Below are 23,723 nucleotides of genomic sequence, written 5' to 3'. Positions count from 1 at the left end.
AAAACAAGCTTGAAATATACATTTGTTTAATTATTTTCCTCATTTATTTTAAATATCTCATTTAATACAAGATGGACTTCACAGACGAGCAGTATGGAGGTATTTGGATGTTTTTAAGTTTTTTTAGGACAGAGATTTAGACAACTGATCTCCAGTCGCTACATTACAATGAATAAACATTTTTGTTTTTAAAAAGGAACAGATTACTCTTAAAATAATCCCAACTCTTAGTCAACATGAGGGTGACTAGAAAATGAGTGAAGTTTAAAATGTATGTGTAGGCCTTCTGATGAAATATAAGTCAGTATTAAAACAAAAACCTGACCTCACGATCATCATTTATGTCTATTTCCACGTGGACCCTGAACCTTGTCTTAAAATAATCTCAGGTGCTCTTACTTAATGCAGACACTGACCCGGTGCTCAAAGGTGAGAGAGTCGGCGTGACAGCAGACCCATCACCTCACACTCCTGCAGCGCCATCATCTCTTTAATGGCGCCGTCTTGCTTTTAAACATGTCTGACCTTAACTCAACTCTGACCCGGGCGCCGACGTCAGACCATCTGTAATCTACGGCGTTTGATTAGTGGGTCTTATCAGGTGAGTTGACAGCCCCGCGACCGGATAAATAATTCCCCTTGTCTTATCAACCCCGGTGGTGTTTTTCACCTCCAGCACATGACCTTGTTCCCGCCATGTTGCTCGGTTAATGTCGCCTGAACGTTGAGCGAGAAGCACTATTTCCAATCAAGTCTGTCAGTCGGCTGGAATTTTAGTTTGACCTCTTTGTCGTGCTTCATAGGTTTACTTAGATATTTTAAGCCTGTGAGCGTTTTTAATCAGATTTCCCTTTATTTTCAGTTAAGGTATATAATGGATTACAATAAGGTCAGAGAGCGTAACAGCTAATTACATTTCTCATTAGGGACCAGTCTTAGCACACATATTAAGTATATAGGAACCTTTTGCATTCCATTTCCATGTTAAAACTACATACAATAATAAGGTAAACAGGTAAGTAAGTAAGTAATTAGTATTTATTGAGAGCTTTTCAAGACCAGGATCACAAAGCGCTTAAACAATTAAAAAAAATACACAATAAAATAGACACTTAAAAGGTCAAGACAACACAAGGAATCCCAGAAAATTAAGGAAAAGCTTGCACAAATAAAAATGTCTTTCTTGAAGGAGTCAGTAGATCCATCAAGCGGAAAGAAAGAGGATTATTGTTCCAAAGCTTAGGAGCAACAGCCAGTAGATTCTGATCAACAGACCTCAGAGCCCGAGCTGGGGTGTAAGGGCGGGATCAGATCACTGATGGAAGGTCTGACCATAAACATATCTGAAAGTATAAACCAGAATTTTAAAATTGATCCTGAAAGAAACTGGCAGCCAGTGAAGAGTTTTAAGGATCAGGGAAATGTAAGTTCTCCTACTAGAGCGGGTCAGAATTCTCGCTGCAGAGTTTTGTATTAACTGCAGGCGAGACAGATCATTTTTGTTTAGACATGAAAACAAACTGTTGCAATAGTCCAGACGAGAAGACACAAATGCATGGATCACGATATTAATATACACTCTCTCACGGCTGGGTTCTTTTCATGAACTATTTGCTGGATAGATATGGATCTAGAGCTGATTGGGTCATTTATACTCAACTTTTTCGACCCAGCGGATCGGGTTGAATGTCTAATTTTCGCGGGAAACGGTATGTAGACTAGCATGTTGTCTATTTCTAAACAATGAAGATGGGGAGATATTACTGCTATTAAAAAAAACATTTAGAATTAAACACCTGCTTTAAAAACAACTTAATCTGTTTTCAGCCAAATTACTGGAGGAGGAATAAGTACACTGAATCAGTTGGTTCACCATTTTGGTGTATGCTAGTTCCTAGCCAGAAATCTCTGAGACAGTGAACTATGGTCAATAGAAAAATAACACAACAGATTGTGTTTTCAATTAGTGTTTCATAGGTTCTAAACTTCATTATTTATAGAAAAAAAAAATCACAATATAAACGACTTAAAACCTGCAATGCACACAGTAAGCTTTATAATACACAAAGAAAGTATTAGCTGCTGGCGATGCATGTTCTATTCGAGCAACATATTTTTTAGAAACATTTGTACTTTTTCCAAATCTTCTGGGACTCCGGTGTTTGTCTCCATGTTCTCTTGGCCTTTCAGAGTTTTTAAATGTGTTTGTATTTTTTACTACATATTGCTTTTCATTGTTCAAGTGCTTTGTGACCCTGGTCTAGAAAAGCGCTTTACAAATAGCTAGTACTTACTGTACTTACTTATTAATACTGAAAATGTGACCGTTGTGAAATAATTTTATCTTAATTTAAGAGACAGAGGATGATATCACTCTGTTGCTTCTGCTGTCCATCTTCTGACTGCAGAGTCGAACAGTCACCACTGATGTTCCTGCGATGACTCAGTCCGGTTTATTGATATGTAGGCCATGTACTTGATCTGTGTCAAATTGATGTGAGAAGAAAGACACTGACTCATTTTATTTCGTCTGTGAGATTAAACTGAGTAATATGTACATGATGACCAGTCGGCCCCCGAGAGGATTATCAATACTATGATGTATGTTCTGTCTTTTTGAGAGAAAATATAAGTGTCAGGCAGATGGTCTTCACTCTTCATTTCCTGGACTAAAATAGAGAGCCCTTGAATCCATCATCTGCACAAAGGCAGTAACATATAGGAATACCACCCCAGGCGCCTTTATATTACAATTCTGGGAAATGAGCTTTAGATATATTTATGTCTATCCATCCATCCATCCATCCATCCATCCATCCATCCATCCATCCATCCATCCATCCATCCATCCATCCATCCATCCATCCATCCATCCATCCATCCATGCATCCATCCATCCATCCATCCATCCATCCATCCATCCATCCATCCATCCATCCATCCATCCATCCATCCATCCATCCATCCATCCATCCATCCATCCATCCATCCATCCATCCATCCATCCATCCATCCATCCATCCGTTCGCTGCATTTTTTAAATGTAGAAATAGATGAATTTAAAATGTATTTTTAAAAAGATTCAATGCAGAAAAACAAATCTTAAATTTTAAAAATCATCACATTAAAAAGCTTCTTTGTTTTTTATTTAAAATATTTGTTTTATTGAATAGTTACAATTTACAATAGTTACAATTTACAATTTTTATAAACTTAATGTTTTTATAAAACTTAATTAAAACTCTGATTGTGATGCTGTGAAAATTCAATGTTGAAAATTGATATTCAAAGTCCAATGGCACACAATTACTTCTATACCACAGGAGCTTTCATTTTCAAGTTCTGAATTGGATCATTTTGTGACATCCAATCTTCACAATCATTACTTTTTTCACTCCATCAAATATGGCCATCCCCCCCAAAAAGTTTGGACACCCTAACTATGGACTGATGTCTTTGGTTCCTTGTTATAACAGAGCATTTTGCTCACTTGTGTTGTTGTATTTGAATCATTGCAGGGAAATATTTTGGCAAGCAGCCTCGATTTCTAGCCTTCGGACTTACCAGAATTTTCCTGGACCCTAGTAATAATAAACTAATAAGGTACTTTCCAACCAGCCAGATCGACACACAAGCTAAAAATAACTGCTTGGAATTTCAAAACATATCCATTTTACAACCTTGTGAGGAACATCTCAAATATCTTTTGAGTCCAGCGCGCGATGATCACGCCGCCGCCTTCTTGTGATGTGCAAAGATGCGTGCTTCTGATACAAAGAAACTGCCGTGTCGTTTGTAATCCTGCGGTCGAGGTGTTGACAGTCGCTGCCCGGAGGTAAAATACGAAGCTGCCATGCGGCTCGGGAAGCTGTTCCACTCTTAGCTCCCGATTCTCTTCTGGGAGATAGGCATATTGAACTGTTTCTGTGCGCCCGTGTGCACAAAGATGGACGGATTTAGCCAGTGAAGTAGCTTTCCACTTCTACTGCTAGGGGACATTATGGTACACAGATACTGTATATAATCTATGAAAATTACCAAGCGGGACCGTGGTTACCAAGCAACAGCTACAGCCAGATTGATCCCGCTCCTCCCAATAGCCTGGAATAAATCTTCCATTTCAGAGCTCCAGAGTTACAAACACCAGTTCCTTATGATTTGGAATTAAATATATGTTTTTTACACATACTGTAGGCGACAAGAGTAAAGATAGCAGACGTCTTTGTTCTGGAAACTGAAACGTTGGACGAGGAAACTGTGGCATTAAAAGAAATTCATGTTTATCCTACAAGTGATTGAATTATTATTATTATTAACAACCACCATTTATTTTGTTCCCCCATCATTTACAGCATGTGCATGTGTTTTAGCAAAACAAAGCTAACAATTATTACCTTATTTCAATTATTTATTTTTTAGGAAATGTTAATAAAGGAACAGGGTTAATATTTCCTGCTGCTGATCACTAGATTGGTTTGTATACAGGGCGGCAATCTTGGTACAGACCCACTCGCTCCTACAGTGCATTACGCCTGTAGAGGAATGATGCGTTTACAGTATAAAAGTCATCATAAATCGCTTATTAGTCAAGCTTTTTTAACGTGGTTTGTTTTTCAAACCTCAGACCAGATAGCAGACATTATTAGAAAGAACGTTTTACTATATAAAAAAAATATTTTGAAGTGATAGATGAAACAAATATGAAAGGTCTGCTTAGGATAATATCATAATATAACATAATGTCTTAAAATGAAATATTCTATTGAGGAACGTGGGATCAAATGATGATTAGGATCACTGCAATGTAATAAGAAGTGCAGCGTACAAATTTCAGTTGATTGTTGATACTACCTCAGTAATAGATTTTTAAATAAACCCTCTTAGAAATTAAAGTAATTTGAAAGAAGTTACTTCTGATGAAACTGGACTTTAATAGATTTACAAGAACAATTTATTACAAAAGAGCAAAACATTAATAATAATCAATCATTTATTAACAACCTGCCCATACTATGTTATCCCTTAATTACATTTTACCTGTGAAAAGTGATCCCACGAGATCTAGTACAGTATTCTGATCATTAGATCATCCATAAGCGGCAAAGAAGTCCGGCATCTTCTAACAGCTGCTCGTCTGCTGAGAAATTAGTAGTAAAACCAGCATTTTTAAAAATATCCATCACCCTGTATCATAGCTACATGTATGACGATTTGAAAGGACCAAACCCTTTTGAAAAACGGTCCAGAATTCAGCAAATAATAGTATTTTCTGATTGAGAAGTACCTCCTTCCCTGCAACTCTTAATGCGGAGCTGCCTCTGATGAAACTGTACCAAGATGGCGCTTCTGTAATTGATGATTAATGCTACTAACGGGCTGTGTCCCAAATCGCACACTTCTCAGAGCACTTAATTTCACGTTAAGTGTGCAAATTTCGGTGTCGCTACACACTTACAGGAAATGACACGACGGCTTCTTCTCCTACTCATTTTTAATGCTGATGGCAACCGGATGTTGAAACCCTAACAGCGAATTTCACCAATTGAAACAAGTTTTGTTTTATTTTGTTATTACTGTTGTTGTATTGTTTTGTGGTAAAATTTGTGTTTACTCAAACATTTACCAAGATGGCGGCGGATAAGGATGGAAAGTGTCCATCGATCCACACTCAATTGACTGGCCATTTGAGTGCACAGTCATTGCGCACTACGTTTTCGGACACTGCTAATTGGGATGCACTCAAAATCCTATAGTATAAATTCAGAAGAGCGCGATTTGGGAAACAGCTACAGTATTTTTGATGCTTAAAAGAAACTCTTGGTGACTCTTGTGTTTGTTGATTTTGGCGGCGCCAGTGGACCAAAGCGGTAGTGTCATTGCCTGAAAGAAAGTTAGTAATTAATTTATATTTGGAGAGCGCTTTTCCAGACCAGGGTCACAAAGCGCTTAAACAATCAAAACAATACTCAATAAAATATATACTTTAAGGTCAAGATAATACTGAGAACAAAACAGGAGTTCCAGAAAATCAAGGAAAAGCCTGAACAAATAAAAACGTCTTAAGATCTTTCTTGAAAGGAGACCGCATAGAGCATGAAGACTAGCGCTTAACGGCTAATACTCCGAGTAACTTGCAGTTGGACTACATTTCAGGTTCCAGACCTCTCGTAGATGTGATAAGGATGAATAGCAATGAGGTTCTGAATCTAATTATTGATAAACAATATCATATGACAACGATAAAAACAAGATATGTTTAACTTTGTTTTTGTACCGAGTTCCGCTACCAAATAATTGTTTGGAACTGCAAGTAATTCATTCAGAAAATTCAATTCAATTCATCACCCTGCAAATGACTACGAAAATCTCTGATCGCTATAAACCAATTTGATTTCAGCATAAAAACTTCTTACTTGTCTAGCATGAACAACGCCATGAGCTCAGACTAGCAAGTGAAATGTTGATATTTGAAGGTGCTTAAATCTGGTTACTCCCCCCATTTTCTTTTTGTCTCTTTAGACTTATGCTGTGTCTCGAATCACATACTTCTCTTAGTGAACTAGTACGCAAGTCCTCGACAGATAGTACGTCTCAAATCAAACACTGCCACTACGCACTAACAGGAAATGACGCGACAGCTTCTACTTCTACAACTATTTAACGATGATTTCAACCAGCTGTAGGAACACTATCGACACCTGCTGGCAGCACGTTTTGCAAGTTTGCAAGAAATATAAGAAATGATATATTCGCTAGATGTTTGCACACCATGCACACTAAATCGGCGTACTAAAACGCCCTCAAAACTGAGAATTGAGACGCACTTATGCACTAAAAATATCTAAAATAGGTAAAAAAGTTTAAGTATGCAAGTATGCGATTTGAGACACAGCTTTAGTCCGCAAATTCTGCCATGGAAGCATAATAGTAGAGTTGTAGGCTTTTGCAAAGAGTTCAATCTTTTGAAAACGGAGGCATATAGCGGGAAATGAACGAGGTTTGCACCGTTATAGTTTTTTCATGTTGCAGGTTACTCACTGTCACCTTTCATTTTTAAAGTAGAAGTGAAAGTGACACAGACCACTACCGGCCGTTGTAGGGAAGTCATTAACCAGAAATCGATTTTAGTTCTCAATAAAGCATAGTTTAAGGCTATGAAACCCCTTTGGATGTGTCAGAATATAACATTATTGGTTGAATTTTGTCAAAAATCCTGTTCCTTATTGTTATTTTGTGCTTCCTGGTTCTGACAAACAGGTTATTATGAAACGTGTCTGACGGATCAATACGATTATTGCCCAACTTACTCTCAGAACACACGTCAAAAGACTTTTGGACCACTTATTTTCAATCGTCAGTTCCCATGGAAACTTCTCGACTCCTACACACGTCAGCATTGGATGCAACACACAATCGTCAATTAAAAGACGCACGGCAACAGTGGTTTTCAACACTTTTCAACTGAAACGTTCAACTCTCTAGTCTCTTTTCTCCATCCACTTTATTTCCAAACTATATTGGAGCTCTCTCACCTTAAGTGCTTCACGCCAACATTTCAATTTGAGCTCCATCAGCCCTGCACACTGTGAGAACTGAGCCCTGGGCAGAATTACCCAATTACTCCCTGGCAAAAGCGACGAGAACCACCCGAGAGAGTAAGAAGAAAAAAAAAATCCCAATTGCTATTGATACTATGAAAATACAGCTTAAGCGTTAATGGCATCTTTTGATCAGCTATTCACTGAAAAAGATTATTGCACGATTCACTAGGATCTCTGTGTTTTGCAGCTGCTTTAGGGATGAACAACAACACCAACCTAAATATGTTTTCAAAAATGGAGGATAAAAATAAAAATAAATAAATTCATAAAATAATCTTTAAGGTCCTAAACAACAGATATGGATTTCCTTGCTAACATTATGGTTTTTGTTGGGTTTTTCTCTCCACTTTCCACACTTGTATCCCCTGTGAAATTTCATAGCCGTTATGTTGGATTTTCTACTCAAGGCCTGCTTCGCGAGCAAATCCCACAGTGATCCTTGAGAGCGTCAAGACATTAAAGACAGATTTTGATGAACAAAATTGACAAATCCGGCTCTTCACCCAGTTTAACTGATTCATTTCCCCATTGGTTGCTTCTGCTCTGCTTCATGTACAGTTTTTCAATTTCCTGACTCATCATTGTACCTCCTTTTTTCGTATTTTTTTGTTGTTGTTGTTGCTTTATACACAGCACTCGTCTTATAACTGTCTTTCCTGTTTAATCTTCCGATGGACTGATCCGGATAGTCGTTGGCTAAATGGCTAAATTTTGTGGCAATTTTGTTGACAAAGCGGTTCTCAAAGCTGCTCCGTCCTTGATGCCTTTGATGTCATCGATCTAACTACAATGTCTAGTCCACTTACAATGAAGATAGTAACAATATCCGATGGAATGATAACTAAAAAAATGATTAAATATACACCTGAGTTTGTACCTACAAAGACTACATTTTTCAGTTAACTACGTAAAATATTATTACATGTTTATACTTTCTGTAATATTTTTTATTTCTTATTCACAAAATAGCTGAATAAGGATATTTGGGAACGCAAAAATGCCCCAAAATTGTATTGACGGAACAGTAAACTCAAGTCTGACAAAATTTGGTCCAAACATGATACTGACAGAAAAAGAAAAAAAAAACACAATTATCGTATATTATATTATATTATAAACATTTTTAGAAGAATAATTTAATACAAAGTACCGTTTTGCCACTAGTATCAAATAAGACCTTGACGATACACATTTCTATAGCCCATTATTCCTTTGTCAAGGTCAACGAGACAACAACTTCATAGAGCAACAACTGAATATTTTCATTATTTCTACTGTAATTACGTAGAGGCCTTTGGAAATGTTTAATTTATATGTTTGCATTACAAGGTCGATTGAAATACAGAATAATAATTCTTTATAAATAAAACTCATTTATACGTATATGTTTTCAAATATTTTTTCCATCTTACATGGTCGAAATTTAAGGAATTTATTTGAATGAATCCTCCAAAGACATTTATTGTTCATCATCTGAATCTGTTGTGAAGACTGCGAAGGCACTGGTGTTGCAAATCACATGAAAGTACAAAATTAAAAATAATTATAAATAAAAATAAAAATAAAGGACAAAGATTATTTTACCTACCTATATTTAGTTGTTTTGATTTATTTGTTTATTTTTATTTTTTACATAGATTTTTTTTAGTGCAATTTGCCTTTATATATAACTGTTCCAATATTTGTCAGACAATAAGGTACACAATATCAGTGAATAAGTTCATATATAAGGCACAACTTATTTTTAGGTAACATTCAATTTCTTGCGTTTTCACGTCATTACATTGTGTAAACCCAGGAATAAATTGTGTTGCCAACATTACATGCACTGGTATTAAAGAGCATATAGTTGTGGATCACAATGTTTTTGATGTGCAGAGAGAGAGAAAAACTGTTGTGTGAAGAGAGTGAATAATAAAAAGTCATAGTATAACTTACTTCATTTAGGGTTATGCTATGGCAACTCAGAAAGTAATACCACTGTGCCTCAAGGTTATACAAGGTTATATAATGTAATATTTTGCGGGGTAATACAACGACTCCCTGTGGAGTAATACAACATTGTTTGGCAGAGTAATACCACTGAGCCTTGTGCTTCGGCTTCATAAAATACCAACATTTTGATGTTTTTTTTAGGTGCTCTGTACCACATAAGATCAGGGGGTTCGCAAGGGTTAGAGATCAGTAAGTACAACCGGAATTAACACAAAAGGCCAAGAAAATGAAAGGATTTTTAGAACTTCTTAAAGTCTGCAAAAAACAGTATATATCTAGCCTTTTGTTTGGATCAAATCTCTACTAGTAATGGGTTGATGAAACCTCATGATGTAGCACTAGTTGTTGGAGATGAATAATGATTCAGTGCTGAATCAATGATACCAGGATTCATTGACTATTTAGATCAGAGCCAAATATTATAATACAGAGAGTGCCACCTATATGTGCCACCCCCTTATATATGAACATTACCTGCAGGGTGACATGTTTACAAACACTTTCATGACTCTGAGCCGGTTGAGCCTACACGCCTTGGGCGGCGTCATTACATCATCACAGAGTAGGCTTTACTTCGCACGTCACATCATGGTGGACATCTAAGGAGCGATATTACTGCCACCGGTTTGAGAGAGTGTGTCATGGTTGTTGTACACTCAAAATCACTCTGCTGCACGCTTAACCAGTCATATACGTGCTCTAGCTGTCATACACGCGCTCAACTTCACTGCTGCTCGCTCTACATTTGTCTGCTCACAACACTTCTGCTTGAAGCTTTTAAACATCAATTGAACATTGTTACCATGGGAGTGAACGGAGTTGTCAAAACGCTTAATAAAGTTTGACTTTATCTGACTGTTTTGTTGACATTCCCTTTAGCACAGCTTTATCTAGTGGATGCATAACGCAACCCCAGTCAAACGTTTGACTGTATCTTTTATTCTATGCGCCTTATAATCCGGTGCGCCCTATTTATGAAAACAGTTCTAAAATAGGTCATTCATTGAGGTGCTCCTTATAATCTGATGCGTCTAATAATGCGTAAAATACGGTACCTTATTTGCCTACTTTAGACTTTGCCTTACATAGTTGGCGTCATCTGAAAACAAAGTCTAGAGTATTAAAAATATTACTTTAGTATTATTTAAAACTGCATTGTTATACTACATACATACACTAGTTACATACTACTTCTGAAATACATTCTCATGGCCCAATTCACACTCTTTGTGTTCTTTGCCAAATCTAAGTATGGTTGAAATGTTTCCCTGCACAGTTGACCGATGATGTATCCCTCAAATATGTGCATAAGCTTAGCCACTTGGTTATTACAAACTGCTGTACCATCAAGATGATAAAGGCTGTTACTTCCTTCTCCTTTACTTACAAAGTGCCACTTCATCCGATGCCTTTTTGTCTCCATGAATCCAGGCTGTTGGGAAAAAAAAGCAATAGAAATTCCTTCCACGTTTGAAGCGGTCACTGTGCCTCGCAATGTGATTTTCTTTGAAAGAAAATCATCAGTCTCGCTGGGGCGACATGTCTAGCCTGATGTGTGTTTGAACTTTGCACGTCTAAAATGAGAATATTAGATTCCTCTCAGGAGAAGCCAGTCCGAGCTCCCTGTCCCATTACCGGAACTGTCACTGCGGCACAGTGGGAAAGCGTCGCTTTTAAGGATGATGAGAGAGACCAGGCTCGTAAAGTCGGGAGTGAAGAGAACTGCCAACTGTCTGCGGTCTTCTAAGACGCGGGTCAACAATTGGGCCCAGTTAAGTCAAATTTTATTCGCACGGTGCCAATTCACAGAAGGGATTTCTCCAACACGCAAAGTTATTTGCAAAAGTTTTTGATCGTTTCCTGAGCAAATCGGATGACCTCAAACCTCGTCTCGTACATCTTCAAATGTTTATCTTTAGTCGTCTAGCCGTGGGGTTTCTTCATTCTTCTTCTATGTTTGAAGAGATTATCTCTTTAAACAATCCAGGGAAACTCTCCATCTGGTCCAGGTTTTGGCTAATAGTCTAATCTCCTTGTTAACTCCTTGATACCTTGTTACACTGAAGGCATCAGTGTTGGCAAAGTGATTGCTTCAATGAGGTCTATCTGAAATTTAATGGTGTTTTAAATATGTTTGGTCAGGACAGGAAAGGAAGGAACAAATCCAGTTGTGTTTAAAGAACACTGGCTTTAATAATTTGTGTTTAGGTTTGGCTGGGAATGAAATATAATATCACAAACTGTGGTTAGTTTTACCCTCTCTTTTTCTTTCACTACCATATCCCAGATGACATTAATTGTGTTTATATATATCTATGGCACAGTCAGTTATGTGGCTCTCCAATTGAGGGCAGAACAGGTATGAGGTACTCCAGCATTAAGTCCATTAGGCATCGACTATATCCTACAATTTCCTATGCCTAAGCAATTTAGAAACATTCTAGAAGTTTGCTTTGTTGGATAAATTTTGTTGCCTTTTTAATCACTGTTTAGGGCTGTATTTCTACGAACTACCAGGAACATCTTGTTCATTTGGCCCTTTCCCTTATTCCCAAGTAAGGGTAAAAGGCAAAACATTTTCTCAGAACAAAATAATTTCCAAGATGATGTTGCTTTAACAAGGTTTCATCAACACCAGATCAATGGAGAAAACTGAAAATGATGAAGCACACATGCCAAGCCTTTACTCAGTGTTTTGATGACCTTGCAACAAAACAAAGAATTTGCAGCGCATGCAGATAAAAGCTTGCATGCCATAGTTACTCAAAATCAACAATAACAAAAGTAAAAACGAACAATACATACATGGTTATGAAACGTATTGTACAGAAAAAGACAAAGGCGACTTTCTTTAGAGCGTTGTATGCATTTTTATTTACTACATAATAGTTTTTCATGCCTAGTGGAAGATAAGTGTGTCTTGTTGGGCAGTGGTCCCAGTCTTCTGTCTTTCCCTTTCCCTTCCTAATAATTTCAAAAATGATCTCAGTTCTTCATATGAAAACCATAATGATGGTCTGATGAAGCTTCAGGAAGCAGTCTCATTATCTTCAGAGTCCACTAGATGGCGGTCTCTGCACTATTTTCATTCGTTTTGAACCACTTTCTAAAATGAAACGTCACAATATTAAAAAAAAAACTGATGGCACCACCTACTGACCTCTAAACAACATGACACTTTTTCATGAAGCTTCATCACTAGAAAATACTGTCTCTTGTAAAATTAAAATAATTTAAAATGTTACATATTAGTGCCTTAATGCTACCTACTACTATTAACAAATGTTTGCATCTTGACTGAAAGCATTGATTTCACAGAGAGTCCCCATCATCTTCAATGATGTCAACTCACAATGTACTATTGAATCAGACTGTTATATAACATCTTAAAAAAAAGAACAGATGTATCTCATCTCTGTGAGTTGATGAACTATTTAATAATTATATATGAACATGAATCCATGAAAAACGAGTAAATCAATTATCAATAGTCCACCTGGAAGAGTCAACCATGTTTGATGTGATTGCAGCTGATGCCTGATCCATCTTTGGCAACAAAGGAAAAAGAGAAAAGTGTACACGATAACATTGTGCTCTGGAGCGACTCCTCTGTCTTTGAATACGCAGCTGTGAAGGGTAAATAGTTTCCAGATCACCTGCCAGGATACAGAAACCGTCTGTTACTTGAAGGAGCGAACTAAGATGTCTTTGTGAGACTGTTTGGGTTACGATGCAAAACCTGGAGCATTATCAGTCAACATATCTGTTAAAAGTAATCATTCGTGAAGTTTTAAGAACTCTGAGTGCAGCTTATCTCGCGGTTATCAATCCCCGAGATGCCCATACACGCACAAAAACTGACCGTTTATCTAATGCTGACAATTCGATTTTTGTCTCTTGAGGTTGATTTAATATGACAGGACGTCTGCTCAAGCAGATTTTGTGATTAGTACTTCCTTCCTCAGCTGGCTATCTTGAGGCTAATGCGACTCAACAAATATATGGATATGGTTTCAGGTTTTTAAAGAACTGAAAAAATAGAAACATTTTATACTTGTATTAAAGGTATATGTATTGACGAATCAGAAAAATATGAAATCTTTTGTTTGTCGCAAACCACAAAAACGTTTCGAAAAATAATCTTAGTTTGAGTTTGAGTTATAAAAGTCTCTGAGGATTTTTACTTTAAAACTTCATGAAGGACTCAAATTCCAAGGTCAAATGTTCTGCACATGAATGAAAAATAATAATAATATTCAGTCTTGTTTCTAGGAATAAAATCAGAATCAAACATAGGAAAGAAAGAATCATTGTATGTTTATAAATATATATTTTTTTACTCCATAAAATCATATACTTTTGCACATGTATATAAAGTGAATGCCTATTGACATGGAATTTAGTTTAAATAATTATTTTCCTTCATGACGATAGATTATTTGATACCTTTTCAAATTTTGCTAAGATATCTGACAGTAATCGGACCAACAGGAAAGGAGGTACTGGTACAGTTTAAAACATGGTCGTACAACACACACCGTCAGAGAAAATACTGCAGTTTCTCTACATAATGGTTCTCTAACATGTACATAGTAATACCATATAATCTTAGACATTTAAGGAGTAAAATGTTATCATTTCTTTACAGTAACTTTAACCCTTGTGTGATCTCAGGGTCAAGGTGACCCATAGACCTGTTAACACAGTTCATTTCAACCCAGAGACCACACAAGGGATACCTAAAACACATTTGTTTTCGAGCCTTAGTCACCTTGACCCTGAGATAAAAACTCGGACAATAACAAGAAAAAAAAAAAATGATGTCAGACGGTATTACATGAAAATGGAATATTGTATTCCTTTTCCAACTATCAAGATTAAAGAAAAATATATTTAACTTTTATTACTTTTTATAATCAAATAATTGTGAATTTATAACAAAACCATTAATTCTGAATTTGTAAAGTGAACTTGTGTTTGATTCTACAATATTGTGTTGTTTTATTTTATGTATTGCTTTCATCAATATTTAACAACTGTATGTATTGCATCATTGTTTGCTCTATGTCTCAAAAGTATGGAATGAATGTGAAATAAATCTATCAAATTAAATATGAAATAAACAGATTTGAATTCAAGCCAGTGGTGTTACTGGTTTAAGTAGCTCTTATAGTTGTCTTCATAATACAAAGGTTTTATTGTTGCCAACACATCACCTAGACAAAGTAGAACATTTAATTATAACAAACAAACAACTCAATCACCTTGACGTCTTCACTCATAGACAACCTATTTTTCCACAAAGCAGTAATTAAGGCTTTATGTGTATATAACAAGAAGAAGAAAAAAACATCCTGTGCTGTTATTCAATGAACTGACTGAATCAAATCCAACTTTTAAAATATAAAATATCATTTAATAGTTGAGGCAATTCAATCTAGAATGTTTGAGGAGAAACGCAACAAATACAACAAGGACATGTTTTATGCTTCTATCAAGGATATCCTCTTTTAAAAGCCGTCCTCGTTATTTCCATGATCAGAAGAGGAGAGAGTTTCTATACAGAATAAACGTGGGACTGAAGGAAGTGCATTTGAAATAATATTTAAAAAAAAAACACCTTATTATAGCAGTATAATATGGTAAAGATGGATGCACTCCCCCACCACCAGGGGCAGTATAACCTCACGTATAAAAAGCCTGACAGATTGATGCCACTCACGAGTGCCTGGTTTATGGCGTGACACTGTCAGCTTGAGACCAACACAAACTGCCTCTCAGTGATTGTGTTGACTGTAGGGCACTTCCAAAATGCTGACAGGAGATTGCCAGGAGGCGTTCTTGGCTGCACGTAGCTGGAGGGCGGCTACCGGAACGCTAGTCAGCAAATGAATACGGGGATGAGGATGATCGTTGCTCCGAGGCCCACTTTGTAAATCCTTATCAGCAGGACAGTCGAGACGAACATGAGGAGGTGCTCGGCAAGAATCCCATCTTCATTTCCAAGTTGTTTGCCTCAGCGTGGACCACTTCTGAGGGTCGTTTTTCAACTTGCTCCCCCCTGTGTTTCAGATATTTTCTGGCTTATATTCAGCGACGCTTGTGGCTGAGTGTAGGTCTTCAGTGGGTACGATCAGACCCTTCATGTTGGACCATTTCTATGTGGTAACTAAGGGTTTTGGTGAACAACAAGGCACTTCTGTGAAGGGCGGTGATTCTGCACAAGTCTTTATTTTAGAAGGAGGTGGATTGCAAATGTTCAATAATATGGCATTTTCCCCCCAATTCATATTTTTTTGAGGGGTGGATAACAAAATAACACCAGTATGTGTAACTCTCCTGAAGCGTACGTAGGTTCTCTAGCGACTGATATACCTCCTGATAACATATCCACCATGAAAACTTACAGGAATGGTCAAGAAAAGTAAACATTTTAATAAAACACAAAAGGCTACACTCAGAGCAAGTGAAATGAATGATACCAATTAGATAACAATAATACAAAATAACATATTTTAGTCACATTATCTCGGGGCTGGTATGTTTGCCACTGACTTGTCTTGTCTTTCTAAAGTTTTTCAATTTTCATGTTATTTCTAACTGTTTTTTTTTTTTACAAGATGCATTAAGTCCCTCATCATGACCATGTTTTGAACGTGTTACTTTATAAAGTTTGTCTGAAATCTTGGCGAACGAAAGGTTGCGAGAGTGGACTCCATTATGATTTAATGATGAGTTCACTCCTCCTCGATCCAGCTGTAATCACGCCCCACTTTGTTTATACAACGAGTCCCTTGGGGGTGGAGACTTCTGGGATTGATGACGCGCAGTGACAGACCGTGATGATTGACATTCATCACATTGTTTTCAGTTGACGGGGCTTAGGCACATTTTCTAGGGAATTTTTCAAATAAAATAGAGGTTTATTTATAAATAATGATGAGTACAATTGAGGTAAAAATAAAATAATTAAAGAGACACTTAAATCAACACGTTTATTGCCCTTTAAACTCTTGTGAATGTTTAACTTGCGTTTTACTTGTGCTCTTTTAGCTTTGGCTCGTTGTCTTATTGTACAATATATGTGACTAATCCTCTGAGAGCCCAGAAAGTCTAACTAAATGACAAATGAAATAAACTTATATTATAGACTTAAATTCAACATTATCAACATGAATTCATTATTTAAAAAATAACAGAATAATGAATGCTAAAGTGTAAATAACCGTGATTATATTGTACCGTCAAATGTTGACATTGTTGTATTCCTAGTAATGAGCTAAATGATCACATTTCCTTCTGCATGTTCAGGCTGTTATAATTGTCTAGAAAACAATCACAATCCACAATATATTGTCAAGCATTCAGATCCCAGTCCACAAAAAAAAAACACTCGACAGAAAAAACAACCATAGGGCAACAAAGAAATAACTTTTTAATCTCCTTTTTTTTTTTTTGTCTTTCAGCATTTTTACTCCCATTCATCAACTTCCATATTTCTCTTTTCCTATTACCTGGTGGCTTCATGCACAACTTTTTTCTTTAAAAATAAACATTATCTTTTTTTTTTTCTTTTCATCTGAGTCTAACTTTATCCACAAACTTTCTACCCAAGTTGTTCCTCCGATTGCTAATTTATAACGTCAACTTTTGAGTCACTCCAAATGAAAACCCGAAAACATCCTCGGCTTCTCCGGTTCTAACTTCACGCTGTGTCGCGAGATTGTCAACCTGTCGGGGTTTCCGTCTTTTCTGCCATTCAGAGAGGTTGATAATAAGACGAGACTGTGTTGTGCCAACAAAAGTTGATGCAAACGGAGGGAAAAGGTAACTTTTAAATCAAATTTAGGGTGAGAAATCAAGACAAAATGAATCACTTTATCCATTAATTCGTTGTTGAAACTTTGATAAAATGTTTGACAATTGTTCAATTCAATTCAATTCAATTTTATTTAAAGTGTCATATCATAACAAAGTTATCTCAAGACACTATACAGTTGAAATAAGACTACAGTTGATTAAGGAAAAATAGATCCCAGCAATTCAACAAAGAGCAAGAAACAAAACACTGTACAGTGAGCAATGGCGAGGAAAAACTTCCTTTTAGAAGGCAGAAACCTCGAGCGGAACCCGACTCATTGTTGACGGCCTGCCGCTTTGACCGGCTGGGAGGGAGGATGGGGGGGTAGACAGATGGATAAGGAGAGGAGTGAGGGAGGATATAGTGAGAGAAAAGAGGAGAGTGTAGGAGGGTCCATGGGGGTGCTGGAGAGAACTCGGGATCTGCCTTCACCCTGACATGAGAATAAAGACAACTTGAACTGCATCCACGGAATGTTTGTAGTAAAGTTTTTAATCACCAGGGCTGTTAATTACTGTTAATATCTTCCTTGATGATTAAATATTTCATTTCAACTGCCGCCTGTAATGAACTCACCCCTCTAGAGAGGCGACAAAGACGCGCAGCTATTCAACTCTGACCTGTGTAATGACTGCGCCGTTATCAACACTACAATTAAAGGTGTGAGTTTGAAACTCGCTGACAACCAGGAGGCGCCGAGGCCCCTCGGCCCCAGTGGCAGCAATCTGTTCGACTGCTTAGCATGATGGTTTTTTTTTCTTTTTTTTTGCGAGGGCTGACAATGAATGCAAATCTTGTGTCGGGGATGTTAAACCAAGGAACGGTTTCCTCCCTGCCAGGCTGAACTTTAACCAAAGCTAAACCTGTAATTACCTGGTTTACCCCGCTCGCTATCTCACCAGTGGGAAATTAAATGCCTTGTGGGGGCCTCGACAGTCCCATCGAGCGCTTGTGTTGTTACCCATGAACACACACTGTCAATCATGACAGGTTACTCCAGGTGGAAGGGCAGATTAGAAGACACTGTGGAGTTTAAATCAGCTTCCTGTCAGGAACGCAGCATTTGTGAATTAGTCCGGGTTGTTTTTTTTTATTTTATAATCCCTTTATTTAAAAAGATGTCTAATGCTGTGATCAGCAAATATTCCCGGGGGGAGCGGCGGTAATTATGAAATGTGGTTCTCGACGTTTTAATATGCATGCCTTTGTGTAGAGGGGATAAAAAAAAAAATTGGCTTCACCGAACTTTGCTTTATGATCTTATCACAAAGTTGACACAAAAGAGTTGAGTTACAGCGTCCGACGTGCTGACGGTTGACGTGCGAATGCGTGAAGTTCGCCGCAGACGTCTTTCTCAGACGCTTCTCTGAGGCGCTCGTGGATATCACCTTGGGGTGTTGAAGTGGGGGGGGGGGTAGATGTGGAATATTTGGTTGATATATGGCTGGTCCGCACCGTTTGTGACTACCTTATCACTCAATCATTCAACAAGCTGGAAAGGCAGCGGCTGGATATTGTAATTTCCTCCAGCCTCGACCTGAGTCAGAGGGGAATTAATTTTAACATTATTTTTTTTCTAGGTGTTGTATCTTTACTTCACAGACAGAGTAAATAAGTCTGGTGGTTAAGTGTCGCTATGGCATTAATTCCCATAAAAAAATACTAGAGAAATGTATGAAGGAAACTTGCCTTCCAGTGATCTAGTCTAGTAGTATTTATTTTAATTTATATTGCACTTTTTACATGTGAAGGGCTGATGACGCTTCATGAAGCAGTGTCATGTTGTTGAGCGGTCACTAGGTGGCGCCATCCGTTTAAAAAAAATGTAATGTATCATTAAAACATTCTTTCAAAACAAAGGAAAGTAGTGCAGAGACTGCCCTCTATTGGACTCTACTTTTCATCATAGTGACTAATGACTAATGTGAAAACTCAACTCTCCGGATTCACTTGTAGTAAATGTTGAAGTATTCCTTTCCAAGATGCAGTAAGTCCCTCGTCATGACCATGTTTTAAACGTATTACTCTATAAAGTTTGTCCGAAATCTGGGCGAACGAGAGGTTACGAAAGCGGAGTCTATTATGATGTTATAACAGCTTAACTCCTCCTCCAGCCAGCTGTTATCATGCCCGCTTTGTTTATACAACAAGTCCCTTGTAGTTGGAGACTTCAGGGGCGGTAAAAAACCTTGAAGTTTTGACCAATCACAGCACAGTGAAAGTTTTTTGGTGGGCGGGGCTTAACATTATTGATCCATGTAAAATGAATGTAATGTTCACAAGTGAAAAATCCATTTTTCGTCACCAAAATCTGTCATAAAATGGAATTAAAAATCTGAATCTGGAGACACCAGAGCTAAAGCATCTCAAAAACAAGATTTTAAATGGTCCACATAACTGGTGTGAGCCTAAGGCTGTGTAACCAAGATGGGTAAACGGCCCGGTGTTCTTCACAGGTCAAAGTAAATTAGAAAAAAGCTCGCTTCCAATCTTGTGCCAAGTCTTTTTCCCCTAATTTACTTGTGGCCCTGTGACACATTTGTGCGTGTAAGTGTGTGTCCAAGCAATTTTTTTCACCCCCCTTCTATATTTCTCGGGCCATAATTGCCTGCTGTCAAAACGTCTGAATGAGTTGATTGCGGGAAATTGGACAAGACATGTGTGGCCCTCATTAGCTCATCAGTCGATGCTGCAGATGTGGCAGATGTGTCGAGGGATATCTGGGGCTCGTATAGCACATTTCCATGGAGGAATATTTATAACGTAATGGAGGCAGTTGATGAAAAAAAATACTTTGCTTCACTGTAGATTAAACTGAAATACACCACTTGGATATAAACTTTTTGAGCGAATAAATCATAAAAAAAGTATTTAAGTAGCCATTAAAAAAAAGTTGTAGGGACATTAAATTGTGCCAAAATCTGTTTTCTCTGCATGCAAATGTGATCATCGGAAAACGTCATGATGACATTTCGATATCCTGGTCACAAAAACTGTGCCACTTACTTGTAGTACTTTTCTCTTGATTTCATTACACCACGGACATGTGTCCCTAAATCATATCCCATACTTTTATCTCCTCGGCTGCCACTTCCAAGCCAGTCCTGGTCATCAAAACATGTCAAAGATACACTCGAGAATCAAACGACTGGGTGTTGATACTCGATCGTAACCGAGCAAAATGCGACGGTTTCTGGATCGTGAAATCAGGAAAATGCAGCATGAAATAAAACAGGTCTGGGATACATTACAGACGAGCTCCTTGACTTCAAGTATCTGATAGTACTTGGACCACTTGTCATTGCTGTTGACGAGATGCATGAAAGCAGTAATCACGACACAGGATCTCACGCTGGACCGAATTATAAACGGAATTGCATTCTTTGATTGCCAAAAAAAAAAGTATCTCAAGATACTGCAGACACAGAAGCACAATATTGAAGTCACTGAGCTGCGATGAACGCTTGTCAAGTTCCAAATACAACAGCACTTACCGAAACAGCAGAGACTGTGCAGGAGATTCAAATGAAGGCTTTTCTCAAAACATCTCAGAACTGCCCCCTGGCAACGCCGGAAAATTGCTTAGTCAAGTTTGCTATTTCAGTTAATGAAGCAGCGAAAATTAGAAAACTGTTGCAGAGGCAGAAGGAGACGAGAGAGATTTCGGCGTCAAGCTGAGGAGTTCTTCCTACTGTAACACATCTCTACTGGGCACGTACACTTTTCCCCATGCACTGCATGAAAGGAGCATTTCAATATACTGTTGTTCTTGTCGAACAAAAACCCTTAAGATCAAGAATTAGATTTAAAATATTTCAGGTTGGCATTTGGCATCCCTCTAGGATTTAAATACATTTACTAGTGATGGGCCCGATACGTCGCCGTCGAGCTCAGACAGCAACACGGTGCGCGTATCGCTTTAAGAAAGTCACATGACGATACTGGGACTGTTTCAAATAGTCAACGGGATGCGTCTGCTATAATTATTGCGGATCATTTGTATTTCTAAACAAGAATTTTAGAGCCGCCTACCACTTAATGTGGGGGCATTTTGATGTTGTATCGGAAAGAATGTATTTTCCGATTGTTTGCGTGGACTACGCGCCTTTGATAAGCATTTTGTTGCACTTTTTGACAGCTGTGAGCCACTATTTAAGTTGGTTATTCCAAGTTGTTTGAAAACAAAGGGGCTTTTACAGTTGTTTTTATTTGTATTGGTCTCTGTATATTTATTTTTTTTGAAATAGCATCCTTTCCCCTTGTTGTTTCTTATTGTTTAATCCAACTGTGAATTGACCTTCCTTATTAAACAATTTATTTTCTGTAAAACCACCTTCATCTGGTTATCTATGTTATTTCCCCTTACCCTAATGAGCTGGGTTTGTAACAGATTTGTAACAGATTTATTTGATGCTTATTTAAACAACATATTTTCTGTTCGCTGGTATCAAGTTGGTCTTTGGAGAAACACAAGCCCAGCATAACGCCGGACAAAATACAGCACTGAAGTGATAGTTACCCTCATTTTCTACTCACCCTCATGAGTTTGTTGCAAAAAAAAATCTCTCTAAATAAAGACTTTAAAACAAGGTTTTAAAGATGGAATGGGGCTAAACCCAGTAATAAATGTCAAAGAAATACAGGGCAGAACAATTTAGAACAAACATTAATACAACATAGTCCAAAAACACAATTTACCAGAGTACGTGAATGACAAAAGATATAAAGAGTCCACAAAGTTCACAAAACTAAACAAAAAGGAGTTCAAAATCTCACAAAATATCCAAATGCAAAGCATCCACCAAATCATGGTATAAATAAGGAACAAAACCAGGAACAAGGATTCTAAAAGAGAACAGAAAATACACTCGCAAGAATAATCAACAAATGAAATACTCCACCACATGGACTTAACGAATGACACACAGCTGGAGCTCATCAAGTGCAACATGTAAACCAGGGGCGTCAAACTGGTCCAGTAAAGGGCCAGGGTGGTGTAGGTTTTTGTTCCAACCAGTCAAGCACACATGAGTTAACCAATCAGATGTCGGCTTAAACAAGCAACACCTGACTGTCAATTAATTGATTACTGTCTTCAGATGCCTGATTGGTTCAACTATATGTGCTTGACTGGTTGGATCCAAAACCTGCACAGTCTCGGCCCTTTTCTGGACCAGTTTGACACATTGGCTTCTGGACTTTTGTGCCGGATCAAGATTAGAGTTGTGTCTCAAATTGCATACGTGCGTACTTAAACGTAGTATTTTTAGTGCACAAGTGTGTCTCAATTCTTAGTATTCAAAATGTAGTGCACTAATTTGGCGTATTGAAACGACCGCAAAACTGAGTATGGATCGATGGACACTTTCTACCCTAAACAACCGCCATCTTGGTGAGGTTGACGTTGTAAACAGAAGTTATGTCATATATATATATATATAATATATTTATATGTGTATTTTCAGCAGAAGTAGGAGGATAAGTATCAGCACATCTTTGGTGCTGATACTGCCGTAAATATCTCTCGAATATCTAGTTTCTGATATTTCTTGATCCAAACAAAACATTCTGCCAGCAGGTGGCGATAGTGTTTCTACAGCTGGTTGAAATCATGGTTAAATAGTAGTAGAAGAAGAAGCTGTCGCGTCATTTCCAGTTATTTTGTAGCAGCAGTGTTTGATTTGAGACATACTATCTGTGGAGAATTTACGTACTAGTTAGTACGTACACTATCCTGTGATTCGAGACACAACTTTGGTCTTTTCTGAACTTAGTTCCTCCTCCTGTTCCAGATTAAGTTGAGTTTTTTTTATCTTTTAAGGTAAACTTGACTGAAATAAGCGTCATTAAGAGTAAAAGGCTTATGTTACTTGTAAAATGCAACATCAAAAGGGAATCATATATACAACATGTATAATAACCTATAACTATATGTTGCCTTATTAAAGTACTGCAGGTACAATTTCTTAGCTTGAACAAACACTTCTGAATGTGTTTTAGTAAACAGGTAGAAAATCAATGCCTGAAATATTAAGGGTCTGGTCTTTCTTGTGGTTCAGGAGAGATGGAGAAATTCTCGGACGGAATAAAATTCATTAATAAAATTGGGAGAAATAGAAACTGTAGATAGTCAGAAACTCTCTGAATCGAAGAAACTCTACTTATTTAAATGTCTTACTATTAACTAAGTAATCAAGTAAATAAACAAACCATATCAAAATGATTGAAACAAACTAGCCACGGTCTGATCATGTCTGAAAAATGCA

This window comes from Callionymus lyra, chromosome 5, assembly GCF_982586985.1.
Source record: "Callionymus lyra chromosome 5, fCalLyr1.hap1.1, whole genome shotgun sequence".
In the NCBI taxonomy this organism is placed as follows: Eukaryota; Metazoa; Chordata; class Actinopteri; order Syngnathiformes; family Callionymidae; genus Callionymus; species Callionymus lyra.
This window is presented reverse-complemented; position numbering follows the sequence as displayed.